Source organism: Patagioenas fasciata, chromosome 3, assembly GCF_037038585.1.
Source record: "Patagioenas fasciata isolate bPatFas1 chromosome 3, bPatFas1.hap1, whole genome shotgun sequence".
Taxonomy (NCBI): Eukaryota; Metazoa; Chordata; class Aves; order Columbiformes; family Columbidae; genus Patagioenas; species Patagioenas fasciata.
The window spans coordinates 4,023,202-4,036,373 of NC_092522.1; the positions used below are offsets into that span (position 1 = coordinate 4,023,202).

At 47.1% G+C, this 13,172-nt stretch overlaps 1 long non-coding RNA gene across 1 annotated transcript; it reads right to left on the reverse strand.

Moving 5' to 3' along the window:
• Positions 1-465: 465 nt before the first annotated feature.
• Positions 466-9,112, reverse strand: LOC139827491 (uncharacterized). The gene is made up of 2 exons (XR_011738062.1): positions 8,785-9,112; positions 466-6,048 (listed from the first exon to the last, which is right to left on the reverse strand). It is a non-coding gene; the product is annotated as an uncharacterized lncRNA (long non-coding RNA).
• Positions 9,113-13,172: the final 4,060 nt, after the last annotated feature.

Sequence of the window (13,172 nt, forward strand, 5' to 3'; positions counted from 1 at the left end):
CAGCAAAGAGGGTTCTGTCCTCAGCAGGACTCGGGGACATTTGGGATGGGTTGTACCCACAGTGTTACCTGGGGAGATGGAAAGGGAACAGAGCTACATGCCAGCAGGTGGATCATTCATGAGTTCATCCGTGGGCATCGTCCTCAGCAGCTCAGTGTGGCTCTGAACTGGGAGGTTGATTCTGTGACCCTCTAATAAACACAGGAGCAGGATGAAGGACATGAGATAGGGTGGGAGAAAGCATCCTCTCGAATCTGTATCTCCAAATACAAGTTTAATAGATGTCAAGGGTCTTAAGGGTATATATATATATATTTTTTTTTGCAGAGCTTACTAATTATGGAAAAAAATATGACATTATTCCCCATGATGTAAATCTGTATAGATTTAAACTTATGGGAGAAAATTGCAACTTGTGTAAACAGGCATAACTCTGTGAAGTCAGTGGAGTCATAACAAATCATATCAGTTAAGGATATAACCCATCATTTTTATTGGTTTCATTCTTCCGTTCAAGAAAAGGCAAGGAAACAGGGGTATGTAAGGGAGCAAATGAAGAAAAAGGCACAGCACAGGATTTACAAAATCTTGTCCATGACTTTTCTCAGCCTCTGCGTGGAAAACATCTGCAGGTTACACAACGCTTTGATGTCTGCCTTGCAAACCCTGGGCTCTGCTGTCTGTTGAATGGCACATTCACAGGGCATCGCCTCTCTGATCTCAGCTGCCCGAATATTGCTCTGAGCAGCTGAACATACACCTCCTGCTGATTCCAGTGAGTTCATTCCGCTTGTCTGCAGATATAAAATATTGAACGGGTCGCAATTGTTGTTCCTTTGGAGATATTAAAGTTTAGGAGCTGCTTGTAATGGCTGATGTGTAGTAGTAGAGCGTGATCTTTTCATGGAAAGTTGATGGCTACTACGAGATAAACCTTGTGTGGGTAAAATAAATAATGCCTTTCTCTTAGGAGCTAATGCACGATGTTTGGTTAACCAGTGGTGTCAAATCCTATGGGAATATACCTGTAATTATACCAGGGAACCATGTAGCTTTCTAAGTTCAGAAATGTGCTGGGTGAAACACCAACCGGTAATGCAGGAGACCAGCAGAGATGTTTGTAAAGGTCCCTGGTTGGGCTTTATGTCTACAAGTAAGAACTTGGCTAACCAGCTCTGCTTCAAGCCTTCGTGCTGGAGCAGCACACGTGGAGGTCTTCATGTTCTTGTTGCTTATTGGAGGTGTAGGAACAGCAGCGAGTTCCCTGTCCTGGGGTCAGTCACAAAAGGCAACTTAGAACAAGGCAAAATAGGTGGGCAAGGAGCAAAGGACGCAAACAAGGCCAATTGTGCGTGTGAAACAACCACGCTTTTGATGTGTTACAGCAGCTCAACATCTGACCATTCACTTGGAGTGGGATTCCTCAGGCTGCGTACAGCTGATCTAGAGCTAAATGGTCTTCGCAGCTGTCAAGGAGCGATACTGATCTCGTCCTAAGGGAGGCATCTGCTCTAGGCCAGGTCATTTACTCCCCAGAAGTGCCTGCTCGCTCCATTAACTCTGGTGGGAGGTGAGTGTGGCTGAGCAGATGTAGATATCAACTTTGTTGGGAGTTAGGTGAGAAAAAATCTGTCCTTTGCTGCAAGGCAAGTGGTGATCAGGCTGGCTCCTAAGGAAAAACCAGGTCAAGGAGTGAAGGGTTGCTCAGACAAATCTTCCTGAAGCCCTGCTGACCTCTCTCCAGGCTAGTCCAGCAAATAATAGAATTGTGCATGTGGAGAACTGGTCTGGAAGTACTCAGTTACCTTTTACCAGCTGCCAACGTGGCACCAGGTGTGACATTGTTTCTAGGTTGTGTTTGGAGCTGGTTGTGTTGGAAAAGGCAAAGATAGCCACTTCATATGGAAATGGTCAGTGTTGGACAATTCATGAAAAATCCCATTTGCCAAACCCCATCGCTTCAGTGAAGCCAAATTTAGCAATTACATCAGTGGTGATGTGCATTACGTGTCATCAGAGCAGCAGAGCTGGCACTGTGGATGGGTTGTCCCAGGGGAGAAAGCTCCCTTTCAATCTGTTTTGCCGATCCTTTACCCTCGGTGTGTGGATCTGTGCACACCACTTCTTCCACACACCTACATCAGTGGACATTACGTGTTTAAACAGATTCAAACTATGCCATACTTACATGCATCACAGCGGTAAGGGCTCTGAACTGCTAATTGTGCAGCAAAATTCCCCATCCTGCTCCTACCCCACTGTTTAATTCTGTGTTACCTGGCAGGACAGGATGATTCTGTGATGCGTCCTCTTCTGAGATCACTGACTGTTCCGTATGGTGAGACTTCCCATACCAATATGAGTCATTTAAAGCATTCGATTAGTAATTTATGACACTAATTAGCAAGATACTAAAGGCCCAGTGTGATGACGTGCTTCTGAAGTGATCTGATGAAGGACTTGTAATGTGAAGTGTCATATCAGATAAAGCAAACTGGTTCATTCAAAAGAAAATAGTCATTCTGAGGTTACCATCCTCTGCCAGAAATGCGGCGCTGTAGCAGGTATAGTGCTGTACCATGTCAGTGAGGAAAGGTAAAGGGATTTTTTATGGGAATGGCAACAGCTTGTAGGTTGCAGTTAGGGATGTATGAGGCAGGGTTTTGTTTAACTGTGAAATTCTGCAGAACCCTTAAGGCTGGATCTGGACTGCGCTTGGGCCAGAGGATTGCAGCGCAGCGCAGGTCGCTGTGGCTGGACTAGCTTTACATTCCAGATTTTGGGTGCGCTTAAATCATCAGACAAAGGAATGCCCATGTTGTCCAGCAGATACACCTCCTGCTCTTCGCAAACCCTCCAGCTCACAGAGAGCCCTCCTGAGCCTGAGTTTGGAGAAGGGCGATGGAGATACAGAAGGGGAGAAGTGCCATTGATGCTCCAATACATTTGGCCAAAACTTTCCTTCCTCCAGGTTGCTTGACTTAGACGTGGGTGCAGTGTAGTGTGCACTTTGGTCTGAGCTGGTCCTCTGAAAAGGTCCTGAGCTCAGCTCCTCAGTGCAATATCGAGACTTTGAACCCAAGCAGCAGCAAGAAATGTGGACGGAAAAGAAGTAAGTCACAGGGCTGGGCACACTTGAACTGTTTTGAATCCCACTCATTACACTGTGATGTAGAAATAGCCTTGGATTATATTTTAAAACTGTTTAGCCCTGACCGAAATGGGCTCTAGAACAGGCTTGCAATGTTACTGGTGCCTTCAAATACTTCCTTCACCTGTAGGATGAAAGTCCTTCTCCTGAGTCAATGGGCCTCCTCACTTCTTCCTCCCCTCTCAGCTTCCATGGGCCCCTAGCATGGGAAACTCAGCCTTATTCATCTTTGTATTTCCATGTCTCTGAATCGGGCAGGTTCTGGGTATGTTCCACATAGAAGCCTGTTATCTTTTCAAATGGCAAAAAAGAGGGGATTTTTCCATAGTCACACAGTTTTTCCACAGAAATGTATTCATGAGAGTTAAACTTGCCCAAACTATGTTAATGTATGTGGTTGGCTTCTGTGCCAATTTTCATTGTGAATAAGACGCAAAATAAAAAGGCTCTTGTGTCTCCCTTTCCTCCTCCCTGAATCCCTCCCATAATTTTTGAGTTCATAAGCCCATTTTGTATGCGAATCAGATCAGGAGAGGAAAGGCAGGGGGATTACTTTTTCCTTTAAACTGCGCCTTCGCTTTAAACTACTGATGGACACATGAAACTTAGGACTGAACCAAGAAGAGGTTAATACGATGGGGCTGGACCTTGGTGTAAATTGGGATAACTCCATCTCTCCTTGCTGATGTACACCAAAGGAGGACACAGCCTTAGCTCTTCAGGGGCTCTGTTCATTGCTGTGTTGTTATTCTAAGGCATTTTCATCTGACAGGAGGAACGGTCTCTCTTTTTAATGCAGATGTTAGGACTTGAGCTCTATAGTCTCCTTCCAGAGCATGCACCATGGGTTACCACAGCACACACAAAACACCGGTTGGGTTTAGGCAGCTCTGCTAGCCAGATGGCTATGAAACATTCATAATACAAGATGTAGCTATTATAAGCCATTTCTCTTTGGTGCGTGTCCTGACAAGCTGCTGTTATTAAGTTTCAGTGTATTTCTGTTAATGTTACCTACCTATTTTCATTCCTGTATGCTGTCACACGGAGCTGGTTGGCGTGGTCTTGGGAACTGGGCTTCAAGGCTCCTCCCTGTGAAAGTTGCCAGCTCATTTATTTGTTTCTTTCCAGTGGTTCAAGCTGGTGCGTTATTCAGAAACTTCTGAAAGAGTGGGGTTGGGTAAACCTCTGATTCAGTTCGTTTGAAAGAACCCTTGAAGTCCTCCTCCACATCTTGCCCTCCCATGGCTCTGAAATAGGCTTGATGAGGCTAATTTGGAGCCCGTTTCTGAGAAATCATCAGTGCTTCTGTTGGAAATGTCCTGCAACCTGAAGGCCACTTGAAGTTCTTGCAGAACTGTCACACTTGTGGTTTGGGCCCTGACTCTCCCTGGTTTTGGAGGGCAGAAGTACGGGAGGAGATGGGGGCAAACACAAGGTGAGGTGTGAAGGTCAGGAGAACACTTGTGTTTTATCCTCATCCCAGCGTGACTCTGCAGGGCAGCGGTCGCTGGTCCAAACGATGTTCTGCCGATGGCTGCTCCGTTTTGCAAAGCCTGTTAACTTTGCAAATGGTAGCAAGAACATGGGAGTCTCAAGCTGTTGTCTCTACGGATGGAACATTTCTATGTGCCTGGGCCGAAAGGGCAGTGACAGCAATGTGCTAAGTGGAAATACTTGGTATCGAAGTGTCATTCCTGACAAGACATTTACCTTCTGGAGGTAACATGCACTATGTAAGATTAACAGATGGACTAAAGAAACTCTTTGTAGAACGTAATTTCAGCAAACCAGTTCAGTTGGTTTGTCAGTTTATGGAACTTCTTAAATGAACCGCCTGCGTACTGCGAGGTGTTTCCTCTTTACATGACAGTAGTCATGTGAGCATCTAAAAAAGCCTAATCTTGAGATTGGCTTTATAAATCCTGAGATTTTAGTATGCAGAGCTGGGGGAACATTGCCTTCTGGTTTTTGCATCAGAGGCACTCAGGTCCTTGCATTCACAGAAGATTAAAACTGACTTTAAATGAGGGATGAGGTTCTTAGGTACGAAAGTTATTTTAGTGGAAAGTCGCTATATGTAGTACTACTCACTATAAAATTGTAGGAGTTGGCCAATTGTAGGAGATCTGACAACACCTGGTATTTGAAGAAATTATTCACGATACAAGGAGCACCTTTTGTTCATGTGCAGCTGAATAAGCAGCAGATCTAAATTACTCTTTGCACATGTTTTGTTACAATGGCAGGTGCAAGACCCTTACACAAGGGATATCGCAAAAATAAGAGAACACCCACAAACTTTGGCTGGACCAGCCTCCTGCAGCATCCCCAGGATCCCTCTGTGACTTGACCACATGAGCAAAGCTGTGGTCCCCAAAGGGCAGGATCTCCTCCTGACAGGTCTTGGTGGCTTTCATTCCAGCTGCTGCTCCTTTTGGAGAGGAAGAGAGAGGAGTGAACGCATGGTAGTTGTTTTGTAATGGGTAGCCTGAGAAATTTCTATCACAGTTGCCATCTGCTTAGGTGGACCCATGTTCTCCTTTCCCAACTTGGGAAGAGAGACAAAATGTCTGGCAGGCAACAACTAGATTTTTTGTCAGAAACTCCCTGCTTTCTTTTCAAATAAGTGCTTTTTTTGCCATGGATGGCAACTATGGCAAGGCTTTGGGTAGCGTGTTCACAGTGCATTTTCCAGCTGCAAAGGGAGAAGGGTTTTCTTTGCAGTTGTGTGTAAATTGTTGTGGAAGTGGGGAGTAATAACGTTCATGTTTCAAGAATTGTCACGAATGCTTGGGTTTGAGGCCAACCATACAACTCCTGTTATCTCCAGGAATCAAGATGTTTATCTGTCTAAATGATTGCAGTGTGTCTCAGGTATTTGGAGGTGGTTCTTCCTATTTGTGGGAAAAAAAAAGAAAAGAACAAAAGAAAGAAAAAAATCAATCTTTGTTTCCCAAACTATCAAAAGCTTATTAGCCTTAGGCAGATCTTTTTAACTGCAAGGAATAAAGCAGATATGTCCAGATCCTTAGCCAGTATAAATCAGTTTAATGCCCTTGACCCATTATTTTTTCTCATGCAGTTTCTCTCAAGTGGGATTTAAGCTGTGTTTAAGCGTCTCCTTGTCATCATGTGTCCAGTTTGAAGCTTAGCAGAACAAGCATTAACCCTGGCTCTGGGAAAGCTTACACTGGATGCCACCCTGGTCATCCAGAGCTGATGGAGTGAGGTTGGGAGCCTTCTGGCAAGTAGCCAAGCAAGACAATTGCTTTGAAGGGTCAGTGGAGAAACGTGAACTCAAAAGGTGAAGGAGAAGGTGGTGGAGCTGAGTTCAGGTGACCCCAGCTATAAGCAGCATGCAGATGTGTGCCTCTCAGTTCATTGCAAGGCTGATGCGGTTTTATCTGATATTTAGGCAGAACTTCACCCAAGGCAGTGGCTGCCCTGGGGGGCTGCTGAAGGTTTAGGCTTCCCGGCTTCCCAGCTGAATTGACTGGTAATCTGGCAAAGCGGAGTACGTCTCTAGCAAACCTCTTTGCCGAATGAAGCTGGTAATGTTTTTTTCCCAAAGTGTAATCTACAGCTTTCCACCCGCAGTTGGTTAGGTTGACTAAGGGACATAGAGTTGAAAATTATAATGTTCATGGAGACACAGGGACTCAATCTGCCAAGATTCACATCAAGAAGAGGATCAGAGCGGTGAAGGAGGCCGGCTCCCACTGTTTTGGAGTTACTGGCAGAGCAAGAGCCTTGTCCCCTCCCAAGGGGACATCTGTGCTACCCAGGGGTGGTGGTGGCACCAAGTGAGGAGGATGGGGGCCCGAGGGCCATAAGTGCAGCCAGTGTCTCCCCCAAGCAGGAGGTCAAACCCCCCGGTAGCCACAGGTGATTTCTTTGGGGATGGGGTATCAAATCAAACCAGGTTGGCCTTTCTGGCTGAGAAGGTCAGGTTACTGCAGTTCTCCCCCCACACTTCTTCCTTTTTTTATTTTAAGGGTGTGGTATATTTTGTAAGTTTTATGTTTATCAAGAAGTTGATTGTGTAAATAAAATTGCGGCCTTGTGTGCCAAATAGCTGGGTTATGATTTCCTGGAGGAGAGCCAAGGCGGTGTGTGGGAGCATGCCAGTGTTAATATGTTCACTTTACTAAGAAATACGGCATGCGGAGGGAGGACGCGAATTGCCGTGGCGCTGGTTAACCCTTCCCTGGCACCACCATCTCCGTGTCCCTGCCGGGCTTCCCCCAGTTCACAAACAATCGGTGCATTCACCGGCAGAAGGGGCCGAGGCTCTTGTGGGCTTACCCGGAGCCTGGACAAATCCACACGGGACCTCGCGAGGCCCGGGATCCCACCCCAGTTCCCCTCCCATGGCAAGAGCCTCGCGTTTTCTTCAGCTGCGACGCACGAACCTCCAAGGGGCCTCCAAGAGAGGCCTGGGGATGCCAGGGCAGGGAAAAGGGCCTTGGGCTAAAGGAGAATAAACTCCTTGACTGTAATGACTTTATTCCCTATTTACTGCCAAGTGCTATCCAAAGTTTACCCTGTTTCTACCCTTTCTTTTCTCTAGTGGCTGTTCGAATAGTGGTTGAATCACTGAATAGTTTGAGGGGAAGCCTCATGTCCCTGAAGGCAACGGGAGGATTACTACCAGGCTTTGACAGTGCCAGAATGATGCTCGGGTTGCTTGTTTTGTTACTTTTTCCCTACAAATCACGCAGTCCCTGTCTCAGAGCAGCCTGTATCTCCTACTCATCCTTAGGACATTACATTCTGGAAGTATTTAAAACAAATGAATGCAGAAAATGTAACCTCTCGCTTTCCACCAAAAAGGAAATAATGAGTCGGCTACTTCTGCAGACAAAGCAAAAGTCCCAAGGATGCATGAAAGGGCTTCATTTTGCCAGCCAGCAGGGAGTAGAGTCAGCTGGGTTACAGTGGGGAGGGGGTGGGGAGCCTGCGTGCATGGGGAATTCTTGCGACTCAGACAAAAATAGTGACTTCCATTATTTACCTACCTAAGCCGGAAACCTGCTTGCATTTCAGGCATTTATTGTAATTCCTCGCATAGCTGGGGATGATAAGCCCTGCTAACTAGTCATTGCATGCTGACCGAAAATGATAGTTCATGTACACCATCTACCCAAACAACTTTCTTCTTTAACCCTTTCAAACTTGCTAGGTTGGGGGCTTTTTTTCAGATAATATTGATGCCGATCAGCCTCACCTCAACCCTCTGTCTTCATAAAATTCAGTTTAGTGGAACTCTTTGATCGCCGTCTAATCTATATGGGAGACTTCTCAGAGCAGTTCACACGTCTAAGATACAATGACAGTTATGGCTCAAATTTCAAAGGAATCAAAGGGAGCCGTTTGGCCGACTTCCACTAAATGTCACTGAAATTTGGATGCATAACTCCTATGTGTTCCTCGAGTAGGCTGGATACTGTGGTTTGAGCCTATTAATGATCCTGAGCCGCAGCCCATTGCAGCCGGTGGAATTCTTTGTGAGTTATTTTGTGTTATCTAGGCCCAAATGTCGAGGAGGCGAAAGGGCTTTGCTCTCAGGGGAAGCATAAGGGAGAGGAGGCGCCCACCTAAGGGTTAGAGTTTGGGCAAAGGGAACGTACCTTTTCCGTCTGTGCCGCGCACGTATCGGTGTCTCCTGCAGCCGCCCCGTCTCTCCGCAGCCCCGGCGGCTTTGCCGGGTGCAGGAGCGCGCTGGGCTCTCCCGGGCACCCTGTCCCCAGCGAGCTTCTCCTCTCGGCAGCGTGGAGCTTGTGTTGCCCGGGCTGGTGTGCCCGTGGGCTTTGTACGGCTCACCAAACTCCAGACCTGAGGTCACCGCCGAAATGCCGGGTGGAAACATTTACTAATTTCAATTGGTGGGGGAAGAGAGAGAGAGAGAGAGGAAGAGTTTGCAGTTGGGCTCCCGCCCAAAGCTGTTTGCAGCGGGACGGTGCCTCACATGACTCCCAGCAGGCTGTTGTTCTGGGGATTTGGCAACCTCCAAGGTACAAGGTGCATACTGATGTTTGGTACCAACATTATATAAACCCAGCTTGCGCAAGCCTAGCAGCTAATTTTACAAGACGTGGGGAAAGACACATCTTTTTCCAAGGGCAGGATTTAGCCCTAACTGCAATATCTTCCCAGCTGTGATACAATAATAATACTTAGTAGGCATGTAGTTCTTAACATCATCAAAGCGATGTACAAGCAGCAACTAATTAATCCTCACAACACCCCTGTGAGGCAAGTATTACTATCCCCATTTCAGAGATGGGGATGATGGGACTTTGGAAGGTCAAGCAACTTATCCAGAGCTAAACAGTGTGCAATGGAGCTCGTTAGTTCCTGGCTCACAGCCACTGCTCCATGTACCTGCCCAGCCTACTAATGTATTTTATTATGCAAATCCTCATGGAAATTAGAAGCCCAAAACAGCTCACAGATCTAAACATGGTGCCTTAGATCTAAATCCTGGATCCATTTGGTTTGAAATCGGTTCTGGAGGCCTGTTGGTAATTTCACTGGATTTTGGATGGCAACAGAAAAAAACAGAGTGGCTGCCATGCCTGGAGGTAGAGGTTGTGAGATGTACGTTGGTGGCTGTCCAGCTTTACCGATGTTTGCGCAGGCTCTTCTGAGGCCACCAAATAGTGCCAAGCTAGAAAGGGTGTCACTGAAATCAGTAAAAGAACAAAGAAAGGTTCAGCCTCAATTCCTGCAGGTGTATTGCAAGCAGTGAATGGAGATGGGTCTGGCTGGCTCCTGGAAGACTCCTTGCCCACAAGGTTAAAGCTGGCTGAAGAGACAACCCGGAAAAACAGCTGTGGTGAACTGGGGTTTCATTCAGCCATAAAGCTTTTTGTCAGTATTAGCAAGTTTTGCTCAAAAGCTGATGTTGTTCGGGCAAACTGGCACTATTTTGATGATTCAGAAAATAAGCCAAGCCCTGTTTGGCTTGCACAACCGCAGCTCTTCCAGAAATCACCAGAGATTTTGTGTGTGCAAGGGAAGGAAAAGATGTTCACCATGTAACGTTGGATTAGGACTGGTTCTTGGCGCCGTTTTTCATGGACTGACAAGTGCACTGCTGGATTTCATGAGGGTGTCATCATGCCACTGAAAGCTATTTACACTAAGTCACCCTCCAGGAACTGGGTCACAACTTTTTCTTTTGTGAGACTTGGCAGCGATCTGAAGGTTTACGAGAGGCTGAGGAGAAGGTGCCGATGTGCAACGCCAAAACCAACTTGGATGCAAGGGGAACTGGGCCCCGTGCCACCGATGGGTGCGTGTCATGTCAGCCTCTGAAGGAGATGGGATGGGATTTCGCTGCTTTGCAGCTCCAGCGGTTGCTGCTGGTCGCCTTTTGCACCCCGAACAGGTGTAAATGACTCCCCAGAGGCAAAACACGGCAGAATCGGGGCCAGATCTTCAGCTGGTGTCAATCAGTGCCTCGGCTTCGATGAGGCTGCATCGATTTGCCTTAGGAAAGGGTGTAATGTGGGAAACAGAGATAAGGGAACTCGTGTTCTAGCACCCTATATACTATATAATTGCTTAAATAAGAGCACAGCCCAAAACGGGTTTGCCAGATGCTGGGGTGGTGGCCTGTGTTTTACAGGCAGGTTCATACACCCACATGGAGGAATCCTATGGTGGCCTCACCTCCTGCTCGCCTCAGCAACACAGCTTGGGTACCAGCATCGGGTAGGATGTGGTTGTATAGACCCCGGCACAGAGCCCATACAGCAGGCCTTACGTTCTGTTTGCTGGGCTGTTATTGGGCCATGCCTCCCTATCTCCCCTGCTCCTGTGACCCACGGGAGCTGGAGCGAAGCCAGCGCAGGTCTGTGAGCTGCAGCAACAATCCCACCTTTGTTTTGCTGGGCAGATGAATAGATAGATAACAGCGAGTTAATGGATCGCAGCCCCTTCCCCCTCGCAGACGTCAGTCCTATCACTCACCTCCTCCCCCAGCAAAACGAGGCCTCGGGGACAGAGAAAGAGCGCAAAGATTAAAACTAACCCGTCGCTTTGGAACTCCTCAGCGAAAGGGGCTGATAAGAGAGGGCTGAGATCAGGAATCAGATTTCAGGGGTAACAAATGAATAACTAGAAAACGGAAGGATGCCGAAAGGGTTATCAGAAGAGAGCGAGATGGTGAGCACGTCCCAACAGCTTCTGTTCTGAAAAAAATTAAAAAGAAAAAAAAAAAAAAGAGGCAAGGTGTTTCTCTTATAGCAGCTACAGATGCAAAGAGCTGCTCAGACCACTTTGCACCCACCAAGACCCTGGAAAGGCAAAAGAGTGTCCCAGAGCTCTGGTGAAGCTCTCAATCAAGCACCGTTTCCATGCTGGCAGATCCGTGGGGTCTGTAAGCCCCACTGTTTGGTGCTCTCGCCGGGAAGCGACCAGCACTGGAAGGATTCAGGGAGTAGACAGGGCTCACGCACCAGGCTCCGGCTGGGCAATGTGGTTTCAATTTAGGAGGTCTCCTCCCAAAAGCCTCCAGAAAAGCTGCCTGAATATAAAAGTCCATGTTCTGGTAAGACTATCCCCACCTCTAGGGAGGAGTGAGATTCAGCAGTGGAGGCTTCGCAAAATCGCTGCAAAGGTAAAGTTCACGCCTCCAGAGATCTCACAAAGAAGTTGTTGGAGTCAGTGTGTGATCCGAGTTGTGTATTTCCCCTGCTGAGACACAGGCCTTTCGTATATTCTTTGTGCAGGAGAGATTATCAAGAGCGAGCAGGACAGTGAGAGAGAGGCGTGTCAAGTGGCATTACCTCTTTTTGGGATGATGGGGAAGGGGGAACCCACTTGTATCTTCCACCCCAGTGAAGACCGCAGGGGGTTGTTTTACTCAGAGGAGTTGGGCAGACAGCTGCGGCAAGGTTGCGAGGTTGCTCCAGCAAGTGCACGGTTGGCAGGTTTCTGCCCATTACCTGGCTGATGTGCAAGAGGCTAAAAACAGGCAAGGAGGATCCTGGGGCCTTGTCCCTCCTGCCTGGCATGGAGTGACCTGGGCTGGTTTTGATTCCGTCTTTAAAAATAAAAGTAAGCCTGAGGAAAGGGAGGAGGAGAGATCTGCCTTTGAGAATTTGTTTTCGCATTTCCAGTGGGTGAGCCTGTCTACTTACTCACTTGGGCACATAGTAGTTAATACAATTTTCTTGATAATAATAGTTTGGGGGCTCTGAAAAGCCAGCAGGTGGGAGCCAGATAAACCAGTTGGGAAGGTAAACATGGACAACTCCTGGGATGGCCTCAGCCATCTCCAGCAAGGCTGCGGCAGCCTCAGGTGTGGGGCTGGAGCCCCATCTCCAGCTGCTTTTGGGTCCAAACAGCTCCCTTGAGGCAGCACCAGAGCAACATCATCATCATCAGCCTCAATAGGTGTCCTTTAGCCACCCACGTGAGTGGTGAATAGGCTACGATTACAGTCTTTTCCTTCTTTTGAAATTCTGGATTTGGAGCCTACAGCAGTTCCCTGGTTTTGCTGGTGCTGCTGAATGTACAGGGGTTTTAAAAGCTATACTGCGTATCATGAGACTTGGGGAAGAATTGGAATATTAGGCAATTTTCCTGGCAGCTACTCTAAGAACCATTTTTAGGCCTGGCTTACATTAAAAAAATTGCCTTGATACCATTTTTTTTTTTCTTAGGAAAGAATTCTATATTTTTTTTTTTTTACCACTGGTTATAGTGGGACAAGACCTCATGTGAATGCAGTTATTTTGGTGTCAAAGTGACATATACCATTCCACTTTTTTCTGGTGAGAGCTGTAGTGCTTTCACTATTCTAATATACTCAAAGATGCACTACATTTGTATGTAGATGAGATGTTAATGGCAGAGACTTCATTACAGCACGGTGAGGGTGAGCAGGAAGGTAATTATAGTCTTGCTTTTTATTGTTGTTATATAATGCTACTGTGGATATTTTTCCACCCCAGCTGCGGCTCCCAGCCTGCCCAGTCTTACTTTCCATTGCAGTGTGGATTTTGGA